Below are 17466 nucleotides of genomic sequence, written 5' to 3'. Positions count from 1 at the left end.
TCGTGGGCAAAGCGGAAATCCTTCAGCCATTAGTCGTGTTAGGACACGTAAGGCTAAACTGCTCTTGTAGACCGGTTAGGCTAATGTAATAGTTCGTATATGTCACTTACTATAAAGGTTCTCCCACTAAAAAGAATATTTTCGTTATAGGATTCTTGGATGATACATCTGTAGGCAGAATCGATAATGTCTTTTGTCATATTAACAAGTTAACTTTACTTTATAGTTTTTGTAGCAACCACAAAAAAATATTCAGATAATTAAGCAAGTTATCATAAAATTAAACGTAGCTAATAAAGTGTAAAACTGGTCCATTTTGTCAGTTATAATAAAAGGCAAAACCTGTTAACGAAATATAAAATTTCACACTTCAGTATAATGAGATTGTCTGTGATTACCTAACAGCAATCAACCTATCCTAAAAAAGCGAATGCCCAAAAGCAACTCGACGGTGGGCTACATAAAAGTAAATATCTTATACAACATTATGTAATCATTTACCCACTTTCTGTACTTAATAACCTTCTGGCATTATTAGATAGCTTGTTTTCTTATTTTCCTCTTTTTTCTCCTCAGTGGTACGTTTTGTTTATTTTTGTGTGACGGTATAGAGTTCGGTAAAATATATAAAGAAGCACGTAATTTGTAACAGGACTCAAATACATAGAAATAACTATTTTGGACCCGATCATTCATTATCCCGTTGTGGAACTGAAACACAACGTGGGTGGCAGACATTAGTGACATCTGATGAGGGAATCTGTAAGGGCTTCCATCCGGGTAGCTGCATCGAGATTCTGGTACGTTTCAATCGGCGTTATTCTCATCTTCTGTGAGTCGACAGAACATGACGGATCAATACTTTACAAAATCTCGACACGTACACGCAAATGGAATCCCGGGAACATTTCGTCAGCGCTATCGGCGGGCAAGTCTACATTCAAATATGACAGGTATCGTTATGTAAGAGATAAGGCTTGAACTATTCTGGCTGAATGTGTGAACGTCGTCTTTCCTTCGGAAATTATCGACCATTATGCATATTTGCGTATTATCAGTTTTGCCACTGAAGTCACTAGTGTCGCCCCAGCTGTCCACCCTGCGTTTGTGATCATTTTCTCCAACTGTTTCGTTCGTGAACTAGGCTGTGATTTAAATCGACAACTGTAACTAAGGATTTGTTTTATTTCCATAGTCTCATCCTAGGTATCCTGTATCACGTTTGGAAACACTCCCGTTCGAACAAAACAAGCTGACTTTGAGTGGAAGCTAATCATTCTGGCTGTCCATTTCTCACACAAGTAAGCCGTAATTAGTAGCAGTATGTTAGTAGCAACTAAAAGGGTTAGTTGCATTTAGAACTTCGGGTTGGGAAAAGACAGTGGTTGCAGTGTCAGTCCTAACTGTGTGTTCATACTCTGACAGGATTTCTTGCATGCTGCGTAATGACGTTAAGTCCGGGTAGTACATCTTCAGGAGGGAGTGAGAGCTAGGGAGAGTTTGTGTTGCAACCAAGGGTAGTTCCTGTTGCGTAACTTAATTAATCAGCAGTTTCCGTAGCTGTATCGGTCAGATAATTCAGGTGAAAAACCAAACGACATGAATCCTCACAGCCTACTGCCACTCAGTATCATCGACGAACCTTTTCATTGTTTGAGTATCACGCGTGCTGGACAGCGTAGTTTCTTTATACGCCATATCAGAATTCTGTGTTCGCATTTCCTTGACTACCAGTACCAAAACCTATAATTGACAGAAGTATAAATCATCGTATGTAATTGCTGCTTGTGACGCAGTCTGGAATACCAAACACGCAACATAAAATTTGGCATTCCGTGCGGGAAATGCTGAGAATGATGGAATAGACATTCTGTGCATGTGTGTCGTCTGAAACGATATGAGAAACGGATACTTGTGTTGTACCATCGGCGCTAAAAGTATTAAAAAAACTTCGTTAGGATAATGCCACACTAGCCTGTTTTTGCCATCTGATAACACTCACCGTTGAAATAATTGCCGAAGAGTGCCACACTTGATACGAATATAATCAATACATCGCGGTGGATGGTGTCACACCAAAATAAAAACCAGATGTAAATCTTCGACTTCTGCAGTTGTGTTACAACCAAACTACGACGCCCATGGCAAGGTGAGCTGTCATTCCAAATATATTTAAGAGCTAGAGGATCATATGTTCTCAGTTTTCGTGGAAGGCGTAACCGCCTACGAAACTGATCAGGTCACCCAGTTACTGCGGTCGTCAAGTAAAGGAAATTATGTGTTGTTACACAAGAAACTTACGGATTATCCAGAAAAATCCTTTGATTATTATCAGATGACTGTACCGTCTTTCTACTTACCGTTGTCGTATTACATCTTATAAAAGATGGATATAAATGTTACGTGATTGTACTGATACCGAAGAAAAATTAGAACAACGTTGAGGCATTTTTTGTAACTGGATATCGTAATTAATTTACTAAATAAAAACTGGCTTAATCGTACCAAATTAGTTGTTGTAATTAACAAGTTTACGTTGAAAGTTTATGTTAATTGTTTAATTACTTCCAATATTCTTTGCATGGCAATTACGAAACAGCTTGGAGACTTACGATACCGTCCGGCCGAAGTGGCCGAGTGGTTCTATGCGCTACAGTCCGGAACCGCGCGACCGCTACGGTCGCAGGGTGGAATCCTGCCTCGGGCATGGATGTGTGTGATATCCTTAGGTTAGTTAGGTTTAAGTAGTTCTAAGTTCTAGGGGCTGATGACCTCAGCAATTAAGTCCCATAGTGCTCAGAGCCACTTACGATGCGGGGTCGGCACTGGGTACAGTAAATCTGGCAACTGCTACGCGCCTGGCGATATAAACAGTGTGGCAGTGACACGTCAGCAACAACTGCAGCGAAAAAAACCAGCCGCTGGACTATTCTACAGCGACAGTCGTGGAGGTGACCTTCAGGGACCGATCATTTTAGCCCATTGTAGCATCTTTTAATTGGATCAGTTAGTTCTATTTCTTACGCAACGATAACCGTTTAACTTCGTGGAAGAAAATAGCCTAATGTGACAATAGCCGTAGAAAATGGTTCAAATGGCTCTGAGCACTATGGGACTCAACTGCTGTGGTCATCAGTCCCCTAGAACTTAGAACTATTTAAACCTAACTAACCTAAGGACATCACACGCACCCATAAACGAGGCAGAATTCGAACCTGCGACAGTAGCGGTCGCGCGGTTCCAGACTGTAGCTCCTAGAACCACTCGGCCACTCGAGCCGGCAATAGAAGTAGACAGGCATGAGTTGTGGCAGACAATGATTTCTTGTCTGCTCAGTTGCAAATACTGCTAAAAATTATTGTATTAGAGGATTATGGGCTTACATTGCCTGAAGAAAAAATTGAAACACCCAGGAGATATTGTCGGATGTCAGTGTAACACGTGCATCCTACACACCGTCGGTGGATATGCAATTCTCAGAGACAGGTACAACGGTCACCGGAGTGCAGTAGTGTTGTTCGTGGTTGGTATCGTTACAAGATCTGGTAAGATGCATAAGGGGCATTAACAGCGTCATATCTTGAGTGATCACTGTGAAGGACACGGGGTTGCGGCTTACCCGTGTGTGACAGCTGTATAGGCACATGAGAGAGATTTACAGGGGCCTCCATTTGGCCGACTGTTTGAATCGTACCATATCGACATTCGTGGGACAACTGTATGTGACAGTGCCCAGATGTGGAGCTTCATGGGAACGTCAGGGAAAGGATATTCGTTGTCAAGATTCCCGTCGTTCACTTCTGACCACCACATTGGATGATCGCCGTACTGTGCACCAAACACATCGTAATTCCTTCAAATGTGCATCTGCCACCCGACAACAAGTAGTAAACTCCCTGTGACGTTCTTTCTCATCCTGCATTATTGTTAGGAGACTAGCAGCAGTCGGACTCTGGAATTACCGCCCCAAGCGTAGGTTGCCGTTAACACAACAACATAAACGGCTTCGTTTGGAGTGGTGTCGTGGAAGGGAAGCATGGACAGCTGATGAATGCCGTGGCGTTGTATACAGTGGTGTTTCGTGGTCCTGAAATACCCCAGACAACCATCGTCGACGAATATGGTGGCGACCTGGAGAGACGTCCGCGCCTTCTTGTATTTTGGAGGGGCACAGTGGGGTTTATCCTGGAGTCTTTATTTGGCAAGCGAGGCCCATGAGAAAGACGGGTCGTGGCGCGTACACCACAGCATGTGACACTGTAGTTCTTACGAGTGCCAGCAGCCGTTTCCTGCTGTGAGCGTGCACCTACACTCATGCTCATAAATTAAGGATAATGCTGATACATGGTGAAACAACGCACTGGTGATTGGTTTGCGGGTTTAAATCACCTCGTGGTATGAGTAAGCGGTGCATTTGACCTGCGGTCGTCGCACAGTGGCTCTGGCAGCAGTCCACACACGCAGAGGTGTGTCGGTGCATGTCAGAATACGGGACAGCGAGTAAGTTTGCAGATGTTTTCAGAGGTGCTAATGGTGACTGTGTGTTGAAAATGGCTCAAAGAACACATATTGATGACGTTATGAGGGGTTGAATACCAGGGCGTCTGGAGTCTGGTCAAACACAGCAGGTCGTAGCACGGGCACTCCGTGTGCCACCGAGTGTGATCTCAAGATTATGCAACGACTCCAGTAGACAGGAAACGTGTTCAGGCGCTACAGTACGGGACGTCCACAGTGTACAACACCACAAGAAGGCCGATATCTCATCATCAGTGCCCGCAGACGGCCACGGAGCACTGCAAGTAGCCTTGCTCGGGACATTACCGCAGTCACTGGAACATTTGTCTCCAGACGCACAGTCTACAGATGACTGAATAGACATGGTTTATTCGCCCGGAGACCTGCAAGATGCATTCCACTGACCCCTGCTCACGGGAGATCCCGTAAAGCTTGGTGTCAAGAACATAGTACATGCTCATGGGAACAGTGGTTTCAGATTATGTTCACGGACGAGTCCAGGTATAGTCTCGTGATTCTCACGCGGTTTTCGTATGTCGTGAACCAGGAACCAGATAACAACCCCTTAATGTCCTTGAAAGGGACCTGTATGGAGATTGTGGTTTGTTGGTGTGGGGTGGGATTATGATTGGTGCACGTACACCCCGGCATGTCTTTGACAGAGGAACTGTAACAGGTCAGGTGTATCGGGACGTCATTTTGCACCAGTATGTCCGCCTTTTCAGGCGGATGGATGATAACGCACGGCCCCACCCAGCTGCCATCGGGGAGAAGTATCTTCAAACAGAAGATATCAGGCGAATGGAGTGGCCTGCCTGTTCTCCAGACCCAAACCCCATCGAGTACGTGTGAGATTCTCTCCGTCGACGTATCGCTGCACGTCTTCAAACCCCTAGGGCACTGCAGGAGCTACGACAGGCACTGGTGCAAGAATGGGAAGCTATACCCCAGCAGCTGCTCGACCACCTGATCAATTGTATGCCAACCCGTTGTGCGGCCTGTGTACGTGTGCATGGTGATCGTATCCCATATTGAGGTAGGATTACATGCGCAGGAAACAGTGGCGTTTTGTAGCACGTGTGTTTCGAGAAGGTTTTTTCAACTTATCACCAATACCGTGGACTTACAGATCTGTGTCGAGTGTTTTCTCTATGTGCCTATGCTATTAGCGCCAGTTTTGTGTAGTGCCACGTTGTGTGGCACCACATTCTGCAGTTATCCTTAATTTATGAGCATGAGTGTATTTCAGACGTTTAATAATTCTTCATTGCGAGTTTAAGTAAATACAAGTTCTCGATAGTACACGACAAAATTAAGACCTTTAGTGGGCACCTATTCAAATAAACTTTGTTTCCTCGTAGGCCCTGCTCGAAGCCGAGTGTTTAGGAACTGTGGCTGACAAGCCGTCTTGTGTGACATCACAAGTTCGACACACGGCCCGAATATCTCGTTGCCGCGCTGGAAAGGCATCAGGCATCAGTTCAGACCATGGTTGATAGTGACTGAGGAAACTCTGACGGCGCAGTGACACGTCGCTGAAGTCTTGCGTCCTCATCTGTTCCTCCCATGCAGTAGTTTCGAAGTGTCATTGTATAACAGGGCAATGTTCATCCACACATGGCACGAGACTCCATCAAAAATCTGTGTCGTGTTGACGTATTCGCTTGGCCAACAGTCCCTTGCCTCCATTGGCCGATAGAACAAGTGCGGGACCGACTCGGGCGTCAATCCCGTCCCAGTCTCGGTATACAAGGCACCAGTTACCACATATGTGGGCCAGCTTGCCTCAGGACGGGATACAACGGGTTTATGGCACCATTTCCAACCGAATTACAGTATGCATCCAAACAAGAGGGGTACTATGTCATATTGTTTAGTGGGCCCAACCGCCAAGTTCGTTGTAAATTTGACTCGATTTTGTAATCACTGAAATAACACATACCATGTCAACCCGTAAAGCTCTATTTTTTTACCACCTCCCCGTCTGTGAGCTGCTCTATTAGTTACCCCGCAATGTATAAATGCTTGTTCACCTTTAATATACTCAAGAACTAAAGAAACTGGTACACATGCGTATTATCGTGTAGGACACCCACGACCACGCAGAAGTGCCGCACATAGACGTGGCATGGACTCGACTAACGTCTGAAGCAGTGCTGGACGGAACTGACACCATGAATCGGTAAGAGTGCGAAGGGGTGGGGATCTCTTCTGAACAGCACGTTGCAAGGCATCCCAGATATGATCAGCAATGTTCATGTCTGGGGAGTTTGGCGGACCGCCTAAGTGTGTAAACTCAGAAGAGTGTTCTTGGAGCCACCATGTAGAAGTTCTGGAGTGTGGTATGTCGCATTGTCCTGCTGGAATTGCCCAAGTCCGTTTGAGCGTGCAATGGATATGAATGGATACAGGTGATCAGAGATGATTCTTAAGTACGTGTCACGTGTCAGAGTCGTATCACTCCAGCTACACATGCCCTGCACCGGCTTAAACAGTTGTTGACATGCAGGATCCATGGATTCAGGAGGTAGTCTCTGTACCCGCGCACGTCCATCCGCTCGACCACAGCGGCTGGCTGTAATTCACACTGATGTTTGTTTTTATCTAGTCTTATGGTGAGGTTAGTTCGCGCTACGGTCGGATCTCTGCTGCGATGATTAACTTAATGTTAATTGATAATTTAAATCATGTATTTTAAACGGTGGTTAAGTAGATGAAACGCACGTTTACTACACAGACGACTCCCACATCGCGTGTAGATTACATTACATTACAAGTGAGTATGCTTCACTAAAATTATTCGTAAATATTTCCTGTAACCTTGCTTATAGTAATGACACGATCTCTGTTCTATACACACTGTCGAAATATTTCAAAATCTTAAACATGGCTGCGATTCAGTATAGTATAAATTTGAAGAAGTTAAAATAACAGCCAAGCTAATGTATTTTACCACCATCTGATGTAACAAGACCGACTCCTTCTGAAGCAGATAGTTTTATAGATATCGAAACATAGGTCAAGGGCTAAATAAATCTTTGGTTTGCAACTGGTTGGCTGGTTTTTTCATCCCCTTCGTCGTAACTTTTGTTAATGAGTACAATTCGAAGATTTAATACCACGGCGAAGGTGCAATAAACCTGTATTTGGCAACAGGTTGGCTGTTACTTCCAATTCATTGAAGCTCTTGGATGCATAGTTGCTGAAGCGCAGCCGCGTTTAAAATCCTACTTGTAATTGCCATTCGAGGATGGCAGGTTTTGTCTTCTTCCGACAAAACTACTATGTCGAGCCAATTATGGGGTATCATCTCAGAAGCCGTATCATGGGGCTGTTCGCCTGACATTCGAATGAAGGAAAGCGAGATGTATCCACTATTACAGAAAACAAGTCAAATTACTAATGACATTTCCTTAGCGGGGACCACAGACATGTAGAATTTTTGTAAGAAATTTCCGTCATTTGACTGTTAAACGTTCATCTATTCTTGACACTCACTATTTCGACTATATGGTCATTCTCAAGTGCATGTTGAAATGATAAAATATGTCTCGTCTTTCTATGACATGTCTTCGTCAAAATAACGTGATATCGTATTACAGAATACGAGTACGTATCGAAGTCAAGTTAGTTTTCGGAGACCTTTTTTTCTGTATATCTCAGAAAGAGAAAACGGAAGCTTCGTGCACCAGTTCGAATTGTTGTCGTACTAGGGCAAAAAGAAGAATGGAAAAAGAGGGAAGCTTACGAAGTCGGCTGTTTGACATGCAACACTCTCCAGGCCGCGCTTAGTTTTGACAGAGATGCGGGAAAAGATTGCGCGCGCTGCCTATAATTGCGAGCGGGACATGCGACAGGATGGGCGCGCTTCCTGCGAGGCTGGTATTCAGGAAGCAGCTGCCGCCATCAAGGCTGGCGGCGCACGCGGACTGCTAAACGAGTCGGCAGGCGCGGGGACAGGCCGGCCGGTGATCGGAAGTCGCTCGCCGGCGGGAAAGCGACGACACGGGGCGCGCTCCTACAAACTGACCACCGCTCGCGGCGGAGACCGGTGCACGCATCGCTGCAAAATATTTCCTACAAGTCTCCACCTAACCCTGCTCTGTCATCCGCGTTAGCGTCAACTCTCAAATCAGGTGCCCGTCAACGTAACGGGACTTTCTTACGAATCAGAGAATAAAAATAAGGTCAAGCGACCATCCAATAGTAATAAATGTTACATTCGTTATTCATATGTAAGCCTAAAAGTGATACATTAGGTTCGAGTCCTGTTAGGGTTCTCAAATCACTCACTTTATAAGGGGTCCATCCGGTTTTAATGCTGTATTTCAATCACCGGTCACAAAAAAAGGAAAAAAAAGAAAGGATTTTTTGACTTACACGTCAAGGTGCTGACAGATGTGAAAATTACCGAACTATCAGTTTAATAAGTCACAGCTGCAAAATACTAACGCGAATTCTTTACAGACGAATGGAAAAACTGGTAGATGCGGACCTCGGGGAGGATCAGTTTGGATTCCGTCGAAATGTTGGAACACGTGAGGCAATACTGACCTTACGACTTATCTTAGAAGAAAGATTAAGAAAAGGCAAACCTACGTTTCTAGCATTTGTAGACTTAGAGAAAGCTTTTGACAATGTTGACTGGAATACTCTTTTTCAAATTCTAAAGGTGGCAGGGGTAAAATACAGGGAGCGAAAGGCTATTTACAATTTGTACAGAAACCAGATGGCAGTCATAAAAGTCGAGGGGCATGAAAGGGAAGCAGTGGTTGGGAAAGGAGTGAGACAGGGTTGTAGCCTCTCCCCGATGTTATTCAATCTGTATATTGAGCAAGCAGTAAACGAAAACAAAAGAAAAATTTGGAGTAGGTATTAAAATTCATGGAGACGAAGTAAAAACTTTGAGATTCGCCGAGGACATTGTAATTCTGTCAGAGACGGCAAAGGACTTGGAAGAGCAGTTGAACGGAATGGACAGTGTCTTGAAAGGAGGATATAAGATGAACATCAACAAAAGCAAAACGAGGATAATGGAATGTAGTCCAATTAAATCGGGTGATGCTGAGGGAATTAGATTAGGAAATGAGACACTTAAAGTAGTGAAGGAGTTTTGCTATTTAGGAAGTAAAATAACTGATGACGGTCGAAGTAGAGAGGATATAAAATGTAGACTGGCAATGGCAAGGAAAGCGTTTCTGAAGAAGAGAAATTTGTTAACATCGAATATAGATTTATGTATCAGGAAGTCGTTTCTAAAAGTATTTGTTTGGAGTGTAGCCATGTATGGAAGTGAAACATGGACGATTACTAGTTTGGACAAGAAGAGAATAGAAGCTTTCGAAATGTGGTGCTACAGAAGAGTACTGAAGATAAGGTGGATAGATCACGTAACTAATGAGGAGGTATTGAATAGGATTGGGGAGAAGAGAAGTTTGTGGCACAACTTGACTAGAAGAAGGGATCGGTTGGTAGGACATGTTTTGAGGCATCAAGGGATCACAAACTTAGCGTTGGAGGGCAGCGTGGAGGGTAAAAATCGTAGAGGGAGACCGAGAGATAAGTACACTAAGCAGATTCAAAAGGATGTAGGTTGCAGTAGGTACTGCGAGATGAAGCAGCTTGCACGGTATAGAGTAGCATGGAGAGCTGCATCAAACCAGTCTCAGGACTGAAGACAACAACAACAAACACGTCAAGTTGTCCATCGGTGATGACAAGTGACATCTGGCGTACTGAAATTGAAAATGGTAATCAACTAGAGAAATAACAGCAGATTGGCAACACTACAAGTGATCATAGACTATCACGGCACGGAGACTTGTATCGAATCACGGACATTAGCCGTTAGGTAGACGACGTTTCGAATATGCCTCAGGATAACCGTAAATGAATATTTACGGAGAATTACCTGAATGACATCCCATTACGAAGAGAAGGAAGAAATGTATCTGAGGCAGAATGCTTGATGTTCAGGTACAAATACGTGCAAGAAAGCAATGGGTGCAGAGCCGGCAGCTTTGGGTCCGGCGTCCACGCATCACCGGTATCTCATACACTAAAGATACAAAGAAACTGGTACACCTGGCTAATATCGTGTAGGGCGCCCGCGAACACTCAGAAGTGCCGCTACACGACGTGGCATGGACTCGACTAATGTCTGAAGTAGTGCTGGAGGAAACCGACACCATGAATCCTGTAGCCATAAATCCTTAAGTGTAGAGGGGGTGGAGATCTCTGCTGAACAGCTCGATGGAAGGCATCCCACATATGCTCATGTCTTGGAAGTTTGAGGCCCGTCGGAGGTGTTTAAACTCAGAAGAGTGTTCCTGGAGCCACTCTGTAGCAGTTCTGGACGTGTGGGGTGTCGCATTGTCCTGCTGGAATTGCCCAAGTCAGTCGGGATTCACAATGGACATGAATGGATGCAGGTGATCAGACAGGATGCTTACGGACATGTCACCTGTCAGGGTCATACCTAGAGGTAGCAGGGGATCCCATTTCACTCCAACTGCATACGTCCCACACCATTACAGAGCCTCCACCATCTACAAGAGTCCCCTCTTGACATGCAGGGTCCATGGCGTCATGGGGTTTTCTCCATACCCGTACACACCCATCCGATCGATACAATTTCAAACGAGACTCGTCCGACCAGGCAACCTGTTTCCAGTCATCAACGGTCCAATATTCGGTCTTGGATGGCCCAGGCGAGGCGTAAAGCTTTGTGACGTGCATTCCTCAATACTACACGAGTGGGCTTTCGGTTCCGAAAGCCCATATCGATGGCGTTTCGTTGAATGGTTGGCACGCTGACACTTGTTCTACATCTACATTTATACTCCGCAAGCTACCCAACGGTATGTGGCGGAGGGCACTTTACGTGCCACTGTCATTACCTCTCTTTCCTGTTCCAGTCTCGTATGGTTCGCGGGAAGAACGACTGTCTGAAAGCCTCCGTGAGCGCTCTAATCTCTCTAATTTTACATTCGTGATCTCCTCGGGAGGTATAAGTAGGGGGAAGCAATACATTCGATACCTCATTCAGAAACGCACCCTCTCGAAACCTGGCTAGCAAGCTACACCGCGATGCAGAGCGCCTCTCTTGCAGAGTTTGCCAGTTGAGTTTGTTAAACATCTCCGTAACACTATCACGGTTACCAAATACCCTTGTGACGAAACGCGCCGCTCTTCTTCCGATCTCCTCCGTCAACCCGATCTGGTACGGATCCCACACTGATGAGCAATACTCAAGTACAGGTCGAACGAGTGTTTTGTAAGCCACCTCCTTTGTTGATGGACTACATTTTCTAAGGACTCTCCCAATAAATCTCAACCTGGTACCCGCTTTACCAACAATTAATTTTATATGATCATTCCACTTCAAATCGTTCCGCACGCATACTCCCAGATATTTAACAGAAGTAACTGCTACCAGTGTTTGTTCCGCTATCATATAATCATACAATATAGACGTCTCTCCATTGATAACAACATGCAGTGTTCTGTTTGATAAAAACTCTTCAATCCAGCCACACAGCTGGTCTGATATTCCGTAGGCTCTTACTTTGTTTATTAGGCGACAGTGCGGAACTGTATCGAACGCCTTCCGGAAGTCAAGAAAAATAGCATCTACCTGGGAGCCTGTATCTAATATTTTCTGGGTCCCATGAACAAATAAAGCGAGTTGGGTCTCACACGATCGCTGTTTCCGGAATCCATGTTGATTCCTACAGAGTAGATTCTGGGTTTCTAAAAACGACATGATACTCGAGCAAAAAACATGTTCTAAAATTCTACAACAGATCGACGTCAGAGGTATAGGTCTATAGTTTTCCGCATCTGCTCGACGACCCTTCTTGAAGAATGGGACTACCTGTGCTCTTTTCCAATCATTTGGAACCTTTCGTTCCTCTAGAGACTTGCGGTACACGGCTGTTAGAAGGGGGGCAAGTTCTTTCGCGTACTCTGTGTAGAATCGAATTGGTATTCCGTCAGGTCCAGTGGACTTTCCTCTGTTGAGTGATTCCACTTGCTTTTCTATTCCTTGGACACTTATTTCGATGTCAGCCATTATTTCGTTTGTGCGAGGATTTAGAGAAGGAACTGCAGTGCGGTCTTCCTCTGTGAAACAGCTTTGGAAAAAGGAATTTAGTATTTCAGCTTTACGCGTGTCATCCTCTGTTTCAATGCCATCATCATCCCGGAGTGACTGGATATGCTGTTTCGAACCACTTACTGATTTAACGTAAGACCAGAACTTCCTAAGATTTTCTGTCAAGTCGGTACATAGAATTTTACTTTCGAATTCACTGAACGCTTCACGCATATTCATCCTCACGCTGACTTTGACATCGTTTAGCTTCTGTTTGTCTGAGAGGTTTTGGCTGCGTTTAAACTTGGAGTGAAGCTCTCTTTGCTTTCGCAGTAGTTTCCTAACTTTGTTGTTGTACAACGGTGGGTTTTTTCCGTCCCTCACAGTTTTACTGGGCACGTACCTGTCTAAAACGCATTTTACGATTGCCTTGATCTTTTTCCACAAACACTCAACATTGTCAGTGTAGGAACAGAAATTTTCGTTTTGATCTGTTAGGTAGTCTGAAATCTGCCTTCTATTACTCTTGCTAAACAGATAAACCTTCCTCCCTTTTTTTTATATTCCTATTAACTTCCATATTCAGGGATGCTGCAACGGCCTTTGATCACTGATTCACTGTACTGCACATACAGAGTCGAAAAGTTCGGGTCTGTTTGTTATCAGTAGGTCCTAGATGTTATCTCCACGAGTCGGTTCTCTGTTTAATTGCTCTAGGTAATTTTCGGATAGTACGCTCAGTATAATGTCACTCGATGCTCTGTCCCTACCACCGTCCTAAACATCTGAGTGTCCCAGTCTATATCCGGTAAATTGAAGTCATTTGTTCTGAGTAACTGAATTACTCTTGTCGTCAGTGGTGCTTATATAGTTTTCATGTGTTGCAGAAGGGCAGTTAATAAGACAGACTATGTCCATGGCGGTAGCAAACACCGCTGTTTCACCAGATAACGGGCGGGCTGCAAGTCCGGCCGTCTTGTAGTCATTGTCAAATTGTTGGCTGTTTTGCAATACTGTGGTGCCTCGAGAATTTCGCAGTAAATTCTGGAGAAACTGGTATTTTCACCGTCTCGAACACACATCATTTTAGAGATAAGTATGGTAAAGTAGAACTATGTCTACTGCCCGCTTAAGAAGTTACACGTCCCGCCCATGGAGTAAACGCGTCGTACTCAGTGAGATATAAAAATTGTTGGTGTAAACATTTGTAGGTTGTCGACAGAAAAGGCGAGACTTTATTCATTCATTCTCTCTTTTACTGCCGTAAAGTCTGGGCAGTTGTCTTGTTAAACTTGGAGAGATTTATAGAACGTATGTGTAGAAAGATGTTTGTAATAGCTTCTGTCACACCGGAAGGAGTCGATCTTACGGGAAATGTTTAGTGTTTGAAAACTGTTATGTGTTATGAAATATAGTGAGATTGAATTCAAAGTATTCTCGAATGTAAAGAGTTATTTAAAAGTATAGACAATTCCTTCACAGTAGCATGTATTCTTCGGAGAAGAAGCTGGGCAGAATATCGCAGCCGACTGTCCTGAAAGAAAATCGGCGAAGCAACTCCAAGTAAATTCAACAGCCAAGGGGGGAATGTGAGTCTTGCACATCAGTACCACACTGCCACCCTTAATCACTGGAAACCGCCAGAATATAGCACTTCAGATTTGTTTTGCAAAGATTAAAAGCTGATTCAACTTAAGGTTTAAGGTCAAAAGAATTTTGCAAATTCGTTCATTGTATTAAAGAAAATTTTATGGTTAAATGCTCCGATTATCTGTAAAACGCAGTTTATATATTGTTAAATAAACAGGTTGTGTGAAAAGAAAGTTATACCGGGGGTCCTCCCTCCCTTTTCCTTAATTCCAGTAAGTGCCACGTATCAGTCATGGTAGGAGATCAGGTATTATGGAACACTTTAATACCAAAAAACACAAAAAAGTAAATAACTATATGGCACATCGATAAGAGTGAGCGAGCTCTCCCCTCAAAGCTACAGTCAAAATAATCTGAAGATCGCAGCAGTTGAGACAGCATATGCATTCCATATGGTAAAGTTCCATCAGTTTCAGCTAGATGGATTGTACCAACAAACTGGATATAAAGGCTCTCTCTGACTACGAAATTGCCGGAAGCTTTTCTTGTACTAGAACGAAATATGAAGACAGCAGTGTCTAGCTCATAAATGGCTAGATCAGTTGCAAGGAGTTAATTTTCATAATGTTACCACTGATGCAAGTAACCATGGAAAAATTAAACCTTTGCTGTAGTTATTCAGTTCTTTTCTACAGCCCACTTGTCAATGAGTTCAGATAAATGAATGTTTTTTTTATTCCATGCTTTCCTTGAAAAGTAAGCCATTGTGTTTCACATAAATATTGTAAGTGATAACTTCCCGCTCCCCGTTTTTTTTTTCATTTAACATTGTGGTAACCCAAAGCCCAGTTCGATATATGATCTTTCGATACATGTTGTACCTCTTAACAGTGAAAGGCGCCTTATTCGACCAGTAATAATTGCCTTTCAATAAACTTGAAATTTTTCTGTATATTAATCATATGAAAATAAATTTCTGAATGATAGTTCGTTTTGATAAATACGACGGAGTGTTTTTTTTTTGAATTCTCTTAAAGCTTTTCAAATAAAACGAACTTTATTAACATCCCACATCTTTATTCTTCGTGACTACATACAGAGGGCCCCAGAAACATGTAGACACTCTTTGATAGTTAATATCTTTGAAACAAAATGATATATCTTTGCAATTTTTCGCGATAACGTTGTCCGTTGTTTTCTCAACACATCTTGGCGCGCGATTTCCAACAAATGACATTGCAGCAATGGGTGAAGTAAGATTGTCGTATGAGCAACGTAAGGCCATACTGAAGTGGTACTGGAAGTACGAAAACATAATGCAGGTACATCGACAATGGCATAATGTGTACGGAGCTCAACGACCAAATGTACAAGAATATATCGTATTTAGGATACGAGGAAAGGTCTGACCAACCAAAACATCAATAAGTCCAGCTTCAAGGACTAGTGCGTTGCAACATTTTACTAGGTTACCTCAAAAATCTGTGATGCAGGATGCATATGAAAGCGTGCATATGACGAATTCTTAAGGCTGCAAAATGGGAAGTGTACGTTCCAAGATCACTGCACGCTATGAACAAGGACCACCGGGATGAAGGATGGGGTATGCGAGTGGTATGAAGGCATGCTTCGCGAGGATTAACTGTATGAGGGATGGTTATCTGGTCTGACGGCCACAAATGCGTGTACTTTGCTCCTGAAAAACCTCACGTTCACTGGGATAGACATGTTAATCTACCGTGTGTTAATGTGTGGCGTGGTCAGACATCGGGCGGTTTGAATGGCTCATTCTTCTTTGAACGTACCATAAGTTGTGAAGTCTATATTCATATGCTGCAAACATCGATTTTACATGTCATCTGGGAGGTGTTAGAAAGTGAAAGATTTTACCTACCAGGGAGATGTCAGAACTCACTCGGATGAAATCTGACTGGGCGATGGATGGGTCGAAGATGAGCTGTTGAGTACCCACCACGCTCTCCACATCTTACATCTCTTGACTTTTGACTATGTGGACCTTGAAAAATTAAGTTTATAAACGGAAGCCAGCTACATCTAACATGCTACAAGAAACCATCGAGGCATCCTGTGCGGCTATCACACCGGCAACACTAGAAAGCCGTAGTTCGGTCAACAGTTCAGCGGGGTCGATATTATTTGGCTACTACTTGCTTTCGTAAAATAACCTTTCACCATGCAAGAATTGTAACGGTATACAATTTTGTTCCATTAATACTGACTACCAAAGAGTATCGAATTTTCTGGACCCCTCTGTAATTATTGTTCTACGTAGTCACCCTGGCGACGAACACATTTCTCCCAACAAAAGACCAGTTTGTTGATACTGTCAATGTAGAATGTTTGACGTTGTTGATGGAGCCACAGCCTCGCCTCCGTTTGCGCCGTTTCGCCATCACTATCAATGTGAAGTCTTCGAAATGGTCTTTAAATTTTGGAAAATCAGATGGGGCCATGCCGGCGCTGTTTGGAGGATCATTGAATATGGGGAACCTAAGGTGTCGGATTGTTGCAGATGTCACAGCTCACATGCGTGATCTGGCATCATTACGCTGAATAAGAGGGTGTTGAAGCGGGAATGTCGACCAAGTAACATGGATGACATGTATACCTCAACAGATATTGAGAAAAGGCATTAATTTTCAGCATACCCTCGTATGTAGTCTCTTTAGGAGACAAAAGCGACACCGTAAAATTGTCTCTTTTCATATTCTGCTTTATCATCTAGGGGAACAACGCCCCCCCCCCTCCACCCCCACCCAAAAAAATCGGAAATGAGTACATAACAAGAGAAAACAGTGCTCTCTTAAAATTTACTTCATTCAATTGCACTTATGGTGGGCATAGCTAGAAGTTTAATGAAAATCACTCCGTCGTATGGCTTCGGTATTAATTAGTGTAAAACTTCTCCATAGTTGGCTCGACGTACCAGCTGAGTCCGAGCAAGGCAAAACCTTCTTTCTTCGTATACCACTTGCCAACAAATATAGCGACACTAAAACCAAATTTGAAACTCATTATCAAAGTAGTTGTACTATATGCGGAATGACAATATTCTGTTAACACCGAACAATCATTTATAAGCAGATAGTGCTACAGCACACAATTTTCTTAACAGTATTTCGAAATCAGGATACAATGGGTTAAAGTGTGTGATGACTTTCGTATATTTCTTTTATTTTATTTATTAACTTTTAGTTTGCGTCTAGCAGTTAGCAGTTCGATTCATTTATTACAGGGCTTTA

This window comes from Schistocerca gregaria, chromosome 1, assembly GCF_023897955.1.
Source record: "Schistocerca gregaria isolate iqSchGreg1 chromosome 1, iqSchGreg1.2, whole genome shotgun sequence".
Lineage (NCBI taxonomy): Eukaryota > Metazoa > Arthropoda > Insecta > Orthoptera > Acrididae > Schistocerca > Schistocerca gregaria.
This window is presented reverse-complemented; position numbering follows the sequence as displayed.